The 17,309-nt window shown below is 45.6% G+C and overlaps 1 protein-coding gene across 5 annotated transcripts in view; it reads right to left on the reverse strand.

Annotated features, from left to right (window-relative positions):
* Positions 1 to 6,828: 6,828 nt before the first annotated feature.
* LOC102159623 (uncharacterized) overlaps positions 6,829 to 17,309 on the reverse strand; it is a 412,972-nt gene continuing 402,491 nt past the window's right edge. For all 5 annotated transcript variants that reach the window (XR_014810989.1, XR_014810988.1, XM_084969531.1 and 2 more), the window contains one exon: positions 6,829 to 7,808. The gene's annotated coding sequence lies outside the window, so the exon portion shown is untranslated. The remainder of the gene's footprint in view (positions 7,809 to 17,309) is intronic.

The raw sequence follows: 17,309 nt of genomic DNA on the forward strand, positions 1-17,309 counted from the left end.
CTCCGGACACGTGCCTCCATCCTCATGGCCATCCTTTCCTGACAGATGGATCTGCCCTTAGATTATCATTTATATGTGGAGAAGGTGGAAACAATGAAGCCTTGTTTTCAGGACAGATGTTCTTTCTTGAACCATGAAAATAAGCCCCTAACCTACTTCCTTGGCTCTAATTCTGTCCCTCTTCACCTCTACACAGTTGCTGCTCCAGGTATCTGTCTAAGATGGACATCTGACACTGCCTGATGCTCGCAGCTCTCATGCAGCACCCCAGGCAAGGCTTCCAGGACTTAGCTTTGCCTCTCACTCTTATGATCCAATCACACCCCCCCCCCAAAGTGCGAGTTTGGGTGGTTCATCCTCATAACCTCAGTGCTAGAACAGTGCTTAGCACTTAAAAGCCACTCGATAAGTGCTTGTAAAATGAATGAGTGTCAAAAAGTACAGTAAAAGATGCAAGTGATATGACATGGCAGTTAAATACAGGGATTCTGAAGTCCTTCTGCCTGTGTGATTCCATTACTTACTAGTTGGGAAAATTGAAACAAAAACAAAAGTGCAAGGTGGCCCAGGCTTCCTCCATGAACCCACGTGCCTAATGGAGTCTCAAAATCTGCTTCTGATCAGGCCTTCCTAAAGAGCTAAAATCTAAGTCAAAAAGTAAATAAAGGAGAAGGAAAAAGAGACACTCTACCAAGAAAAGGATGTGCAATGAGACGTCATAGAGAGAAAGAATATTTTCCTGCACCATCATGAGTGACAGCAGCTGCAGAAGCAGCAGAATTAGGAATGCTGGTGAAACATGTTTGTTCCTTTAGTTTTTTTTTTTTTTTTTTCTTCTTTGGCTTAAAAATGCTTTTAGGGAGGTATAAAAGACATTCAGAAACATGCACAAAGTCATAAGTGTACAGTTTACAGAATGTTTTCTAAACTGAACGCACTCATGTAAGCAGCACCCAGACGGAAAAACAGAACCTTCAGTGCCCCACCTCACCCCCAAGCCCTCCACCACACACTCACTGCCCCTGCAAGGGTGACTAAACTGGCCTCCAACACCCTACAGTAGTTTTGCCCCACCCTTCTTTTTTGTTTTTAGGGCCACCCCTGCGACATATGAAGGTTCCCAGCCTAGGGGTCTAATTGAAGCTACAGCTACCAGACTACACCACAGCCACAGCAACGCCAGATCCAAGCAGCGTCTGTGACCTACACCACAGCATGCTGGATTCTTAACCCACTGAGCGAGGTCAGGGATCGAACCCGCAACTTCATGGTTCCTAGTCTGATTCATTTCCCCTGCACCACGATGGGAACTCCGTTTTGCCCATTTTTGAACTTTATGTAAATTTAAGCTTTAAGGATGTAACCTTTGGTGTCCAGCTTCATTTGCTAAACATTATGTTGATATGATTCAACCTTGTCCTTGTAGTTGGCTCATTCTCCTTGCTGTATGATATTTATTTGTGTGAATAACCTGCTCTTTATTTGGTCTACTGCTGATGGGCATTTGGGTAACTTCCAGTTTGGGGCTACTATAAAAATACTGTTATGGAGAGTTCCCATTGTGGCTTAGCAAGTTAAGAAACCGACTAGTGTTCATGAGGATGTGGGTTCCATCCCTGGCCACGCTCAGTGGGTTAGGGATCCAGTGTTGCCGTGAGCTGTGGCATAGCTTGCAGATGTGGTTCAGAGCTGGTGTTGCTGTGGTTGCGGTGTAGGCTGGTGGCTGCGGCTTTGATCTGACCCCTAGCCTGGGAACTTCCACATGCCACAGATGCAGCCCTACAAAGAAAAGAAAAAAATAAAAAGGTAAAAAAGTGCTCTTATGACCATTCTAGGTCATGTCTTTGGTGAACGAGTATATGACCTACTGGGGATTGGCATCCATCCTGGTCCATGGGAACTGGCTATGTGAAGCTTTGGTAGGTTCTGTCAAACAGTTTTCCAATGTGTATGAATTGAACCAGTTAATGGAGTGTGAGACTCCTGAGGACTCCACCTTCCCTAATGTGGTCAGTCTCCTTCATTTCAGCCTGGTGGTGGCAGCTCTGGAGGTTTTAATTAGCATTTCCCTGATCCCGCCACATTCGCATGTTTATTGGTCCTTAGACACTCATTTTGTGAAGTGCCTGCTCAGGTGTTTTGCCTGTTTTCCATGAATTGTCTATCTGTTCTTTATGGATTTATAGCATAAGCTGTATCTTTTTGAGTGATCGCAGTCTCCACTGAATTCCTTTTAAATCCATGCAGAATAATGCAATTTAGCCTTGAGTATCTTTGGCATGACTGTGTCGGTTGCAGGGGATACACAGGAGTGAGGGCCAAAGCTCATTCTCTTTTTCTTTTTTGTCCTTTTAGGGCTGCACCCACAGCATATGGAAGTTCCCAGGCTAGGGGTTAAACTGCAGCTGCAGCTGCTGCCCTACACCACAACCACAGGAATGCCAGATCTGAGCTTCATCTGTGGCCTACACCACAGCTCATGGCAATACTGGATCCTTAACCTGCTGAGTGAGGCCAGGGTTTGAATCTGCATCCTCATGAATACTAGTTGTGTTTGTTACTGCTGAGCCACAATGGGAACTCCCCAAAGCTCATTCTTTGCCCTCAATCATGAGTCTGTATCTTCTAGGATTTTGGAGTCTGGACCTCACACACCTGTGCTGACCAGAATTCTTAGGACCCTCTCATTTCCATCCTGTCCACACCAAAGCTTAGCCTGGTGGGGCAGGAGTTAGGTTAACTTTTTGGATCTCAGTAGTTAACTCTTCTGCAGGTTTCCATGAAAGAAACAGGGAGAAGGAATCAAATGATTTGAGGCAGATGAAGCATTACTGACTCCGTCCCACACCACAGATGAGCAAGGGAGCCGCCCTTATGAGCAGCCTGGCCTCAGCTCCCCCCTCCTGGGAACGGACAGCAGCAGTCAGGGGCAAATTGATATTGATGCTGCCTCACTTAATGCCTTCCAGTAATAGCTGGTACTCTGTTTGCTTTGGAAGACGTGAGCTTTCCACATGACACCTATTTTGGAATTCTACTGCCATGTCTTAACTGACAGCTTCTATCTCTACAAACTCCTAATGTTGTAGAACACAGACATGTAGCAGCCACAAGGAGTCCACTAAGGGCCGGGCAGAAAACTCTGGATTCACTGAGTCCTTGCACTGATCTCATTTTTGTGACCTGATATTGTTCTGAAAGATGCTGTCCTACAGGGATCAATGAACCACACTCAGGAGACCTGGGTCCTTGGGTGACCTTAAGCAGGTCGCTTAATTACTCTGAGCCTTTCTCCCCCTGTTCATCTGCCAAATGGGAATCCTAGTCCTTGTCATGCCTACCTGGCCAGCTTTCCAGAAAATTCAAATAAGGTGATATATATGAAAAAGCATCTTGAAAATTGTAAAGTGCTAAATAAGCAAAATGCAACCACATACCAGATTTTGTTCTGGTATAGCAATCAGAGCCCAGGTCTTCTTTTAATCATCCATTTCCATTTTATTTGTATTAGTTGGTGCTCAGCGCTGGGAGTGACCCTTGGCTTGGAGTTCTTTGATGTAAAGGGTACCTCTTTGGTGGAGATAAACTCTTGTACAGTGGCATTTCACCACATGGCTACTTCCTCCCTGACCTTTCCTTTCCTTTCTTTCTTTCCAGGGTCTAGCAGACCTTTTGTCACCTCAGATAGCAGCCACGCAGGCAGCCTCCAAGCCACATCAAGAGCTTTTAATTTCCTCAAGGCTTTGTTAGCATTTCACATTGTTACAGGTCAAAACATAAGGTTACTTACTAGGAATGAGAAATGTCACTAATATGAACTGTGAGAGTCCCATCATTTCCCTGCAAGGACTCCAAACAACATGGTGCCCAGCACCGTGGTGACACAGCACAAACCCTGACCTCCCTGGACTCTTAAGCCCGGTGTACTTGACCAAGGTCTGATGGGTGGACAACCACCCCAGGCTGAGAAATGCCAACACATGTTGGATTTGTTTAAGGAGCCTCTTCCTTCACTGGCTGCCAGGATGTTAAAGATGCCATGTTCAAAATCTATTTCCTAACCAATAAGGGAGGGGAAAGAAGATACTCATTCCCTCCTTCAAAATCACCCATTTATCCTTTCTCTCCTTCAATGGTGAGCACCTACTGTGACAACAGTAATGGGAGCGACTCTATAATACAGTTGCTTATACCTGTGTTTTATCTTTTCCCCATCTGTTTCATTTTTCTATCACCATAAAGGTAGCAAAGGAATGAGGTAAGGGAGGCCATAACAAGGAGGGGGCTCCACAAGTTCTAAAGGATAAAAGATGCTTTTGGTAATCATGAGAGAGAGCTTTTTGTAACTTCCCTTCTTTGGGCTTCTGTGGCCCTACCCTCATTTGGTTTTTCTCCTTTACTGTCCCCTTGTCCTTTAAACGTTGAGGTGCCTCAGGGATCTGTCCCAGGCCCCCTTCTCTTTTCACCAAGAAGGTAGGTGCGAGCTATTCTCACACTATAAATGCCTTTCACAGTCTGCTGACCACTCCCGTCCATTTCTAGCCTGACTTCTGAGCTGCAGACAAGTATATCTGCCTTCTCATTTGATTTGTCCATTTGGAAGGATCAAAAGCATCTCCAACTTTGCATGCCAACAATGACACTGTCCATCTTCTTACTCCTCCACTTTTCCTCTTTATGGCAAAACCAAAAGCCCAGGTGATAGTCTTTCACTCGCCTCTCTCCTACCCAGCCTCCCATCCATCACCTGCACAGGCTTCTCAAAGCTGTGCGGTTCTCATCACCCTCTTTCCAGAAATATGGCAGTAGCCCCCAGGGTAAGCCTTCCTTCTCTTCCTCTTGCCCTCATCCTCTCTGCAGGAAGAAATAGCAAGTGTGAGCTTTGAAAAATGAGAACTGGATCATAGTCCCTCCCTGTTTGAAAGCTTGTAGGCTTTCTGCTACACTGCAAATGAAAGTGAACTACAGGACCCAGAAAGCAAAGCCTGCCCCTCTGGCTCCACCTCTCCCACACTCCTCACTTACCCCCTCCCGCCTCTCAGGGACCAACCCAGGGTCTCTGCTCCGGCCCCTTCCTCTGCCTGGAACTTCTCCCCTTTATATCTCGGACTCAGCATTACTCCTCAGATGTGCCTCGCTTTGCTTCCCAATTTATTTATTTCTCTTGTTATCCTCATCTTCACAGCCCTTCCCATTTGTAATGATCCATTTGTTTTTATGTGAATTGGTATAATGTCTGCCTCCTCTGTAAGCCACATGAAGACAGAGATTAGGCCTTTCCCCAGTGCCTACCAGAGAGCAGGAACCCCATAAGTATTTGTTTAAAAATTAAGTGTCTAAACTACACAAAATCAGTTATTTAAATTGCAGAATGCACACAATCTGTCTATTCTTTGAGAGCGTAAAAATTGTTAACTAAGAAACCAGTACTTCCCACCTGGGAAAGAGCGACCTGGGGTCTATGCTTCAGTGGCTACACTCTGGCCTCCCTCTAGCTATGGCCTCCTGTGGGGAAATGGGTCCCTGGGGCTCCTGGGGCAGTCCTATTCAGATCTCATGCCCTTGCTAAGGTGGCCATATTTAGCAAATAAAAAGTATGATTCAGAGTTAAATTTGAATGTTAGATAAACAGTCAATCATTTTTGAGTATAAGTATGTCCCATGCAGTATTTGGGACATACTTATACTAAAAAATGGTCATTGTTTATCTAGAATTGAGTTTGAGTGGATGTCCTGTGCTTTATTTGGCCACCACAGCCCCAGCTTCTAGACCAAGAATCTGCGAACTATGGCCTGTGGACCAAATTCGGCTTGCTGCTGATTTTTGCCAAATTTTATTGGCACACAGCCACACCTGTTCATTTTTGAATTATCTACAGTTGCTTTCGTGACATAGTGGCAAAGCTGAACAGTTGTGACAGAGACTAGATTGCCCACGAAGGCTAAAACTCTTACTAGGTGACCCTTTATGAGCAAGTCAGCTGACCTCTGCTCCAGACAGGCTGTGAGTCCTCAGGGCCTCGTAAAGATCTCCCCAACATCCTGAGCTTCCTTCTGGAGCAGGCAGGGGCCTCTCCTCTGGTCTAGCCTCTGAGGATGGGAGGCACGTGGGTGTGGATGGGTGTACAGGACCTTCAAGTGCAGGACGAAGCTAAAGGAGGGAGGCTGGATGCCCACCTTCCTGAGCCACACTGTTTGTGCCCTGAACTTTGAGGATCTCAGAATTCTAAGTTTGCACCTGACCTTCCATTCATTGTGAAGATGTGTTTTTCAAGATAGGAAACATATTTTATTTACTTCGTGTATTAGGTTGATTTAACTTTTGAATAATTAAACACATGGCATGCGGGCCTCCTTTATACTCTTGACCTGGGCCTGTCAAAAGTCAGGTCTGTTTTAAACAATCAAGACCAAGATTGTCATCAATAGTGCCATCTTGTGGTGAGATCTACTATTACCACCTTCAAGCTGAGTTCCCTAAATACTTGTCATGAGTGCTCAGGAGCATAGGAATTCTGCCTATGACTATAACAACCAAAGTTCAGGAGTTCCAGTCGTGGTGCAATGGAAACTAATCCGACTAGGAACCATGAGGTTGCGGGTTCGATCCCTGGCCTTGCTCAGTGGGTTAAGGATCTGGTGTTGCCATGAGCTGTGGTATAGGTCGCAGATGCAATTCAGATCTGGCGTTGCTGTGGCTGTGGCAGAGGCTGGCAGCTACAGCTATGATTCGACCTCTAGCCTGGGAACCTCCATAGGCAGTGGGTGCGGCCCTAAAAAGACAAAAACCCAAAATAAAACAAAGTTCGGAATTATACCACTGAACTACCTGGAGGCTCTAAGATTTTTTAAGAGACTAAAGAGATATAAAATGATAGCACAGTTTTCTTCAAAATTAGTAATTTACAGGTGGTTCTTAATAATCTCTCATATTGGTAGTGCTTTATAGTTTACAAAGCATGTTCACACCTGACTCCATGGAACCAACTATTCTGTGGGTTCCACCAAAAAGGGAAACTCTGAGTGTCTGTGACTTGCGCCAGCCTGTCCAGCAGGTCGAGGTCTCTTCAACATATTAGAGCCATCTTGCTATTAACTGGAATGGAGGTTGAGCAGAAAGTCAATTTCCTTAACCATGAAGAGAACAGAGAGGTTACATTTCAGCAAACTGGAACCTTGATAATGACTTCTTCTTAAGGGTTCCCAGGCCAAGATAAGGGAGAGGAGGTTTCTGAAAGAGTATTATCATCCTTTAACACCCAAGATTTGAGACAGTTTCTTCTTACCCACAACAAAGAGCATTTAACAAGAGTTGATGCTCTGATATTTTCATTAGGTCTCAAGCAACTGTGAAAACCCTCTTCTCTGCTCTTTGGGCTGAAGGGCATAGGAAATGCCCCAGGACTTGGCCTTGAGTCAGGACTCACTGGGGATGACCTTCATGATGCCTCCACTCCACCAGGGAGGTCTGAGCTGCTTGTAGGACCATTAATTCCAATGGTCCTCCATGAAGACCAAGAAATGTCATCAATAGTGCCATCTTGTGGTGAGATCTACTATTACCACGTTCAAGCTGAGCTCCCTAAATACTTCAGGGAGTATTTGACCTTCATGATGTGACCTTCATGATGTACTCTACGCCACTCCAGGGAGGTCTGAGCTGCTTGGAGGACCATTAATTCCAATCTGCCCCTGATTGACATCTTGTCCAGCAACAGCTTTCTCCCACTAACCCAGTGTTGAGTTAGGGAGTTCACCATCACTGGGGCTGAGCACGCAGCGGGAGTTCATATCACAGCTGGAAATACCTGGAGAGAATTCAGGCAATGAGACAAGGAGCTGGAAGCAGCATTTTTGTTAAATTATACTTTTCTTAAAGATCAATAGATGCTTAAAAGCAGTCCACTGAGGGGCTGTTTGTGTGGCTCTGATGAAAAGAGTTGTGCTTCTCACCTTTGAGAGAGTAATTTGAACTACCCAAGAGATGCTTTTCCAACTTTTTGATTGTGCATAATACAATTTGTGGGAAAATCAGTTTACTTTGCTTTTCATTGTGGACTTCTGGGTTCTGCAATGAGCTGGGGGACCAAGTCTATAAGATCCAGGCTTGCCTGCTGAACTCCAGATTCACTCATTTATTCAAGCATGTATTCAATAAATGTGTATTGAATCCCATTTGTGTCTCAGACACATCTGCTCGGTATCAATAAGACTTGACTCTACCCATGTGACAGTCACAGGTTCATGCTGCTGGGGACTCATGCTGCAGAGGCCAGGAAAGGCTCTCCAGGGCAGACACTTCAGTTCGGTTTTAAAAGACCAATGCCAGTTAGCCAGACAGATAGGGGGAAAGGAAAGGAACACAGCTGACTGACATCAAAGCCCACACTCCAAGCTGCAGGCTACCCAGCCTCCAAAAATCTGTATTGACAGGGAATACCTCAACAGGGACTGGCCAAGAGAAGTTCTGTTCCTAGAGTCCCCAGCCCCTCAAACAGTACTAAGACTGCTCTTACCCAAATGGTCAGGGGTGAGGGCGGGAGGCAAAACAGACATGGTGGAGAAGCCAAAGCAACCCCAGAGAACACAGCATGTCCTGCTGACCCTGGCCAGCAGGGGGCAGCGCAGGGCTCTTAGAGACATTCTTAGACCACCCCTCCCTTGGGAAGGTCCCTAAAGGTAAAGTGAGCCAAGCCCCCTCCTCTGGAAGGTTACACCCTTTTGTATTGTCTTCACAGTGCTTATTACCTTCTGAGATGTCATCACTCATTTGTTTACATTCTCGTTTATTATCTTTTTCTCCCTCTCTTGGATAAAAGCTCTGTGAGCCAAGGCCTTGCCTGCCTCAGTCTCTGATGTATTGCTAATGTCAACATCAGTGCCGAGTAAGGAGATTTTTCATTACTATTTTTAGAAATTAGTTACTGGGTGGGTGAATCTATGCGACACTGAAATGGGCACAATAGGAAAACTCAGACCTATGTGTTTCCTTTTGCTCCTGAAAGAGTCTCTTGATATCCAGTCTCATTTCACCTTTACAAGATGGGCAACCAAGAGCATGGGGGCCACAGAAGGGTTTATCTCCTAGCAAAGTAGATACCCCGAGTGAGTGTTGCTGGGCCAAGGAGAGCTGGCAATGGCTGCTAAGGGAGGAATGGCAAAGTCTGAGCCTAGTCCTGTGGCAGTAGATGGATTGAAGGCACAGTAGCATGTGAGATGCCTGGGCCAATGTGGTCATACCTGGACCAGCCACAGGGCACTCTGAGGTCCACAACAGAGCAGTGTGGTGAAAGAAAAGATGTAGAAGCCAGACCTGGACTGTGGAAATGTGGGGCAACTTCCTGGGCATGCAGTCATCTGTGCCAGGGAATGCTTTGAGGGCCAAGCTCTTAGTCTCATGCCTCTCTCACTTAGGGACACCCCTTTGGTAAAGCACATCTAAGAATGAAAAAGCCAGGTAGATATGCCATAAAAAATACTTGTCCAGCCAGTCAGCGATGTATCTTGGCCACCCGATAGATACTTGGAGCATGCCGGGAGCTCAATGTGTTGAGAACAAAATGTTGATGGGCTTTTTAATGGGACTTTAGAGGGGTAGGGAAGGTGACATTCACCACAGGCTCTGCCCTTCAGGAACCGAGCAGTCTGGTCCTACCTGTGGCACACTGTGGGGTCTGCTTCCCAGGACCAAGGCCGAAGTCAGAAGTGGCAGTTCTCACATTTTAAATCGGTTTGGCCCCAAAGTCACACTAGAGCGTGGTTCAGGCCCTTCTCCGCCAGCTCTACATAATGAAAGGCCCTATCAAGTCTACTGCAGGTGACCAACCACCCTGGTTTTCCCAGGATGAGGGTGTTCCCAGGATGTGAGACAAACCAAGTGCCAGGCACACCAAGTTAGTCACCCTGTTACCTGCACCACCAGTGGCAGTTTGTCTTTCCTTCACTCCCTTGGCGATATTAATGATCTTTATTTCTCCCCCCCACCCCCCTTGGTCTCCATTTCCCCTTCCCTTGCTTTCAGCTTTTGTCTCTGGTTCATGGGACTGCCTGGTCTCTCCAAGCATCCCAGGCACCAGCGTTTGACACCTTCTTCTGGCTGCTTTGTTACCTTGCCCCTAAATTAGTTTGCGAAATGTCAAAACCACTGCCAGCTTGGCTGTGGCAAGAAAAGGCTATTTCAGAGGTTCCCATTGTGGCTCAGTGGGTTAAGACTCTAGTGTCCATGAGGATGCGGGTTTGATCCTTGGCCTCCATCAGTGGGTTAAGGATCCAGTGTTGCCGCAAGCTGAGTTTGCAGATGCGGCTCAGATCCTAAGTTGCTGTGGCTATGTTGCAGCTCTGATTAGACCCCTAGCCTGGGAACTTAAAAAGCTACTTCATAACCTTCTTCCTTATTGTATGATGTGGGGCAGCGGCAGGGAACGGAGACTTGAAGTGTTTGCGTGGTTCCTCGGTCCAAACCATCACTCACGCTACAGGGTTCTGGAAAAGCAGACTTTAACTGCTGCATAAGCAGAGCCAGGCGAATAGAGGCCCCACAGAGATGCTCAGATTCTGCCGGACGTAACCGACGGGCCTGTGCTACCCATTCACTGACTAAGCAAATAAATGAAATGACAGCTGCTGTGTCTGTCTGGATAAACCTTTCTCATTGAGATAAGCAAGCATTTAGAGATGTCATTCAAGGTGCAAGTTGCCAGAAAACATTCCTAGCCTTGTGTCGCAAATGTCATATCCTAGAGGGGGTGAAATCTATTTTACTTTCCCCACTCTAATGGTTGTTCTCCTACTTACATGTCACAAGTAAGAGCAAGGGAGGTGTACGGAGAAGATGTTGGGCAGGTCGCATCCAAAGATGTGACTTTGTTCTAGCACGTTCAGGTGGAAGGAAGTACTTCTGTCAATGAATCTGCTATGACCTCTTAATGGGAACAGGAAAGCTGCAAAATGGAATTCAGACAGGTGGGGGTGGAGGGAGGGATTCTGAAATCTACTTTAGGTCTTTGTTTAACAAATAACTCCTGCCTGGAATACCCCAGAGTTCTAAACGTATCTGGATGTCACATGTCATCTTTCTGTGCCATCTAAGGGTCAAATCTGAAGATAGAAATTAAAGAACAGCTTGCAAAATTACAGCTTGATTAGAAGGAGCCTCATTAAAATGTTAGGTAGGAGGGGGTGGAAGTGAGATGAGATTAGGGAGTAAGGGGAGAGAACGTGGTGTGTCTCAGAGAACTACCCAGAAAACTCCTCCACATACATAGCTGGTCCAAGGCAGCTCTAGGTCTTACTTCTAGGGGATGAAATTGATGATGCATAGCAAACAATTAATTTCTGTTAAATACCAGCTAGTTAATAAAAAATATTTTCAAGTCCAAGACAATCCCAAGAAGGATGTACTTATAAATGGCACTCATATTTAGTCAACCAACCATGTCCGTTGCAACATTTGAATTTAATGGGACTCGTTGCTTTATATTAATTAACTGCAGATTGATTGCTACCTATATTTGTTGAGATTCATACAGGTGATTATTCAATAATGGAAGAGCTATTATAACTCGTGCCATGATTTCTTGAAGAGTTAAATGATATTACACAGAAAACGAACAGCTATGCTAAAGAACAGTCAACTAGAGTAAAGAAAATGAAGACTGGATATGCAGAGAGGCACAGTGACATTGCGACCTGCAGCAGAGTCACAGCTTTGGTGAATGATGAGTGGCCAAAATGGGCTATATGGTGTCTTTGTGGACACTGTGGGCTCTCAGATCTGGGTGGGACAGGTGAGATCACCCAGGGTGATCACAGGGTAATGGCTCATCACTGGGCCACCATTCAACAAGGCTATCACTCAGCCTGTAAACCAAGAGTAAGGAATAGTTCCGGCTTTCCACGTAGATTGGATGGAACACAGTGTGAATACACCCAAGGTCATAGACTCAAGATGAGATATAAAGGCAGAGGTAGGTCCAAGACCAGGCTCCACAACTGAAAGGCTGAGTGACCTGGGGCAAGTCTCTCACCTTCATTATTCCCCAGCTGTAAAATGAGGGCTAATATTGGGTCTTCATAAGGCTGGGATATTACAGTGTTTGTGAAGTGCTTTGTGAATTCTAAGGCCCTAAGCCCCAAAAGACTATTCAGCTCGTTCCTGAGGACCGGGTGGGACCGCTTTGAGCCTGCCTCCTGCAGGGCTGGGAGCTGCTCACTGCCTTTAAGACGCCATTAGAGGAGTTCCCGTTGTGGCTCAGTGGTTAACGAATCCAACTAGGATCGAGGTTGAGGGTTCGATCCCTGGCCTCTCTCAGCAGGTTAAGGATCCGGTGTTGCTGTGAGCTGTGGTGCAGGTGGCAGATGCAGCTCAGATCCCGCATTGCTTCGGCTGTGGTGTAGGCCAGCGGCTACAGCTATAATTAGACCCCTAGCCTGGGAACCTCCATATGCAGCGAGTGCGGCCCTAGAAAATGCCAAAAAAAAAAAAAAAAAAAAAAAAAAGACGCCATTAGCAGAAAAGTCCCTGCAGCTGGTCAACAGCAGTTTGTGAAATTTTTCAAAGCTGCTCCGGCCTGAAGTCCCCTGTGTGATCCAGCCCCTTCTCATCACTAACTTGGCTTCATTCATAAGGCTTGGTTCTGCCCGTCTTTGGCTCCAAGCCAGGCCCTTCTGGTCTCTGATCTACTCTGCCCCAGACTTTGGGTTTTTGGCTCGCTCTTCAGAATGGCTGACTCACAGCCCAGCTCAACTCTGTCCCTTGGATGAGGACCAAGTCCAGTGCCCAGGCTCCCACTGATAACCCAGAATGGCCCTGGGCTCTGGTTTCTGCCAAGTCCCATCCCGTGGAGGGACAGGCAGGAGCATGTGGGGAGCTTGGCCTGACTTCCTCTCTGCTGCTGGAGAGGTAGCTCCATGTTCATCTCGTGCTGACAATCAGCAGCTCCATCTTCAGACATCTCTGAAGCATCCTGCACATTCAATCATGATCCAAAGAAACACCAACGAGGAGGCGATGGGAACCAGGGGTGGTAGAGAAGGTGGCTGCAATGCAGCAGGGGATGGGGGCATAAGAGGGAGGCCCCCGAATCCTGGAGAGCCACAAGACCACTGGTGCCTCCAGATCTGATTTACCTGCAGGATTGCAAAGGTGGGAGGATAACCTACATTTCTTTCTTTCTTTTTTTTTTTTTTAAGGGCCGCACTCGTGGTATATGGAAGTTCCCAGGCTAGGAGTCAAATTGGAGCTGCAGCTACTGGCCTATGGCACTGCCACAGCCACTGCAATGCAGGATCTGAGCTGTGTCTGCGACCTACACTACAGCTCATGGCAACGGATCCTTAACCCACTGAGTGGGGCCAGGGATTGAACCTGCATCCTCATGGATACTAGTCGGGTTCGTTATCCCTGAGCCACAATGGGAACACCAACCCACATTTCTTGACCCAGTTCTGTAATCAAGAGTATATGTTCACTTGGCCAATTAAAGGTCCAGAAAATGACATCCATTTTCCAACAGTGGCTGGTGCATGTTTGAGCCCCTGGTCCAACTTCTCACTTTCCCCATTCAGGTCTCGTTGCCTGTGTCTTTGTCTCCTCCCCCACCCTCGGGTAAATGTGAATTTTCATCAGACAGGAAGGTTTGAATTGTCGACTGTGAAATTGCTCCCTAAACACCTCCAATGTGTAGTCATATGCAATATTTAATTTACTTTTAATATTACAAATTTAAGTGCCACAAAGCTAAAGCTCAGCTAACGATGAGTTTGTGTCAACACTTGTTTAGAATGGATTTTTGAAAAATTACCTTGAGTATCTGAGCAGTTCCTCTCCAGACAGCTGCATGTTCCCTTTTTGATGCTGAGCAATTTGCTATAAATTAATGCAGCATTATACTCTGCTTTTAGGTGATTCTCTAGTTAGTTGATTTTGTATTTATATGTGGATTTTAAGATATCTACAAGGAAGGAGAAGAGAACTCATTTTCTGAACACCTGTGAGCTGAGTGAGGCCCTTCATTAATCCTAATCGCAACCCACAGAGGGGGTTTTACTGTGGCCATTTTACAGATAAGTAACTGAGGGTCAAAAGGATTAGGTCACAGACAAAGACCTAGAATCAATCCAGGGCTGTTTGACTGTTTCCATTATTTCTTTGATTTTCACCTTTGTGACTAAAATGCATTGCTGGTCAATAGATGTTGGTTAAATGAATACCTGCAAGATTTACCAGCAGTTTACTGGTCCATTCCAACACCCAGTACAGTACCCTGATCACAGAGTTTTCGGCTGTAGGTTTCTTTGAGGGAGGCAGGTTTGCCATGAAACTGGATTCTTACTGGGGGCCCTGGGGTGTAGCAGGATCCCAAGGGCTTCCTAAATCCTCAAGAAAGAGTCAATGATTTTCGGTTCAATCGCCGTCTTAGAAATCTCAGGCAATTATGAATCCTGTATACTATATTAGGGAATTCTCTTCTTATTGAATAAAAGCAGGGAAAAAAACACTGTGATCATTAGCTGTGTTTGACCCGAATCTTAAAGAAATTAACTAAACCCACACTGGGCAGCAGGATTGAATCAGGGCCAAGGTGAGGCTCAGGGCCCAGTCCAGCACTCCGTGCCCTGTTTTCACACCATGTCATCTGTTAGACTAGAATTGTTAATACTGTGTAGCCTTAAGTAATGTTTATGTTTATACAACATGTCTGTAGTGAACAAAATGTTCCCTTGACACTGATCCGCCCCACAAAAGTGTATATTATAGGCAAAGTATATGAATTAATCAATGCTTCTGAATTCATGAACCTTCATTGGTTTAGACACATGCAGAGCACTGTGCTAGGGTGGGAGAGTGGTACAGAGACATATAAGATGCAGTGTTTACCCTCAAGTGGCTAAGAGTACCAGCAGGACATAAGACACACTGAAGGGGTCTCCACTCAGAGACAGCAAACTTGCAAATGTCCGTGTCTACACGCCAACGCAGACACCCTCACGTCACTGGACCCCAAGGCCCACTGTCCCTTCTTTTGGAGAATACAGAAGCACAGAAGTGGCGGAAAGGGCAACTGGCGTAAACAGAAAAGACCTTGGAGAAACTGGGGTTTCCCTGTGTCCTATCTTCTCTATTCCTCACCCGGGCTATGCAGTGGCCTTCTGTCCACCTTCTGCCTCGGTGAAGTCTTCCTCCCCACCACCGAGGAAGGAGTCCCTTCTCTGTGACACATGTGCCATACCGTGCTGTCGTCAATCTGCTGTCTTGGATCATAAGCTTTTTTTTTTTTTTTTTAATGATTTTTATTTTTTCCATTATAGCTGCTTTACAGTGTTCTATCAATGTTCTACTGTACAGCAAAGGGACCCAGTCGCACACATATTTATGTACATTCTTTTTCTCACATTATCCTCCATCAGGATCATAAGCTTTTTGAAAGCAGGACCTACTCAATGTTTTATGTCCAGTGTTTATTCCAGAGCCCTGCCCATAGCAATATTTAACTCATGTTTGCTGCATTGAACATGATGGCTCGAAATAGGATTTTTGAGCTAGCTTAGGCAATGACAATCATTTTGAACATTTTTCTTTTCAGTGAACAGAGAATATTCCAGTGAACTTTTAGAACTCATTTAAAAGTGGCAAAAACAAAAAAAAAATACATAAATAGGACAGATCACCGCTCTGAAACTTCAGAGAAAAAGACAAATTGCCATGACCTAAGATTCTCAGAAGTGGCTTTGTAAGACGATGGGATGAAATTCACTTACCATTTATTGAATGCCTATTGTATACTAGGTTTTATGCCAAGGTGGTTTTTGTTTTGTTTTTTTGTTTTTTTTTTTTTTGTGTGTGTGTCTTTTTGCCATTTCCTGGGCCGCTCTCGCGGCATATGGAGGTTCCCAGGCTAGGGGTCGAATCGGAGCTGTAGCCACCGGCCTACGCCAGAGCCACAGCAACTCGGGATCCGAGCCGTGTCTGCGACCTACACCACAGCTCACGGCAACGCCGGATCTCTAACCCACTGAGCAAGGGCAGGGACCGAACCCGCAACCTCATGGTTCCTAGTCGGATTCGTTAACCACTGCGCCACCACGGGAACTCCTGTTTTGTTTGTTTTTAAGAGAGGAATAAAGATGGTTCCTGAAGAAGATGCCACAGTCTGGTGGAGCAGGAAGGTAGCAAAGAGACAGGTAATTAAGATGCAAGGTGGTAAGTGCTCTAATAGTCAATATTAAAGTTTGGAGAGTTGACATAAAATGTGGAAAAACCACTGGAACTGAGGAGTTGTGATACACTTCTTGCTTAGGACAAATTCAAACTACTCTGATTTGAATTTCTTTCCTTCCTATTTATTCTCTTTGTTTCTTCAGGATTAGTGGTCATTTCAGTCCCCACATGGTATTCATTAACTGGGCCACCATGATTGCTTGTAACCTATATGCAGGCTTTGTCACTTTGGTTTTCATCCAATCTGTGAGTGCTGACATGAAGGAGACTCCAGCCAGCCTCAGTGCTGGCACATCTAGTACAGCTCAGGTCCCTGCAGGCTCTCAGTGGCAGGTGCACAAGCTCTGAGGATGCCAAGAGCTCACCAGGAGAAGACAGAACTTGAGAAAGAAGGTCACTGAGTCCGTCTGTGTCATTTGGTATTGCTTTTTCTCCAACCACTCCCCGCAACAAACTTGTGCAAAGAATCCACTCCCCTACCCCCATCTTCCTTATCTACTTTCAGATTTGTACTTAAGTTTCAAGATCTAGGGTAAAGAATTTAAATTCAGATTTGCTAGTGTGGAAAGTCCCAGAAAGTTTTTGAGCAGCGATCTGGCATGATCAAAATTGTCTTCTGGGAAGAGGAATCTGCTGTTTGTATAGAGCTGGGAGACCCTTAAAAGAGTCTAGGCACACAATGGTGAGAAACTAGACTAAGGCAATGGCAGCAGGGGTAGAAATGGTGTCTTGGTTCTTAGTAAATCCTTGATTAGTAAGTAACCCATGGACTGCCTTTTGGACATTGCTTGTAATATAGGTTACAAGCAATCATGGTGGCCCAGTTAATGAATACCATCTTAAGTTATAGAACTTCTCCTCCTATTAGAATAGCTCATTTATTTATCTTTACCACTAGAATGTAAATTCCCTAAGGTCAGCACCACAGGTGCTCAATACTTATTTGTTGATGGATCACTGACTATGTAGCAATGTTAGAGACTCCTGGAAAATGTCTCATTTGGAAATCACATCTAAACTGAAAGACATAATTTTAGAGCTATTCTAAGCCCATCATACCCCCATCCTCATCAGTGAGCTTCCAGCCAGG

The sequence above is a fragment of the Sus scrofa genome, chromosome 7 (genome assembly GCF_054392235.1).
Source record: "Sus scrofa isolate SSC_HxYL_T2T_F1_AM1 chromosome 7, Sscrofa_HxYL_maternal_Yorkshire_Landrace_v2.0, whole genome shotgun sequence".
NCBI classification, from domain to species: Eukaryota; Metazoa; Chordata; class Mammalia; order Artiodactyla; family Suidae; genus Sus; species Sus scrofa.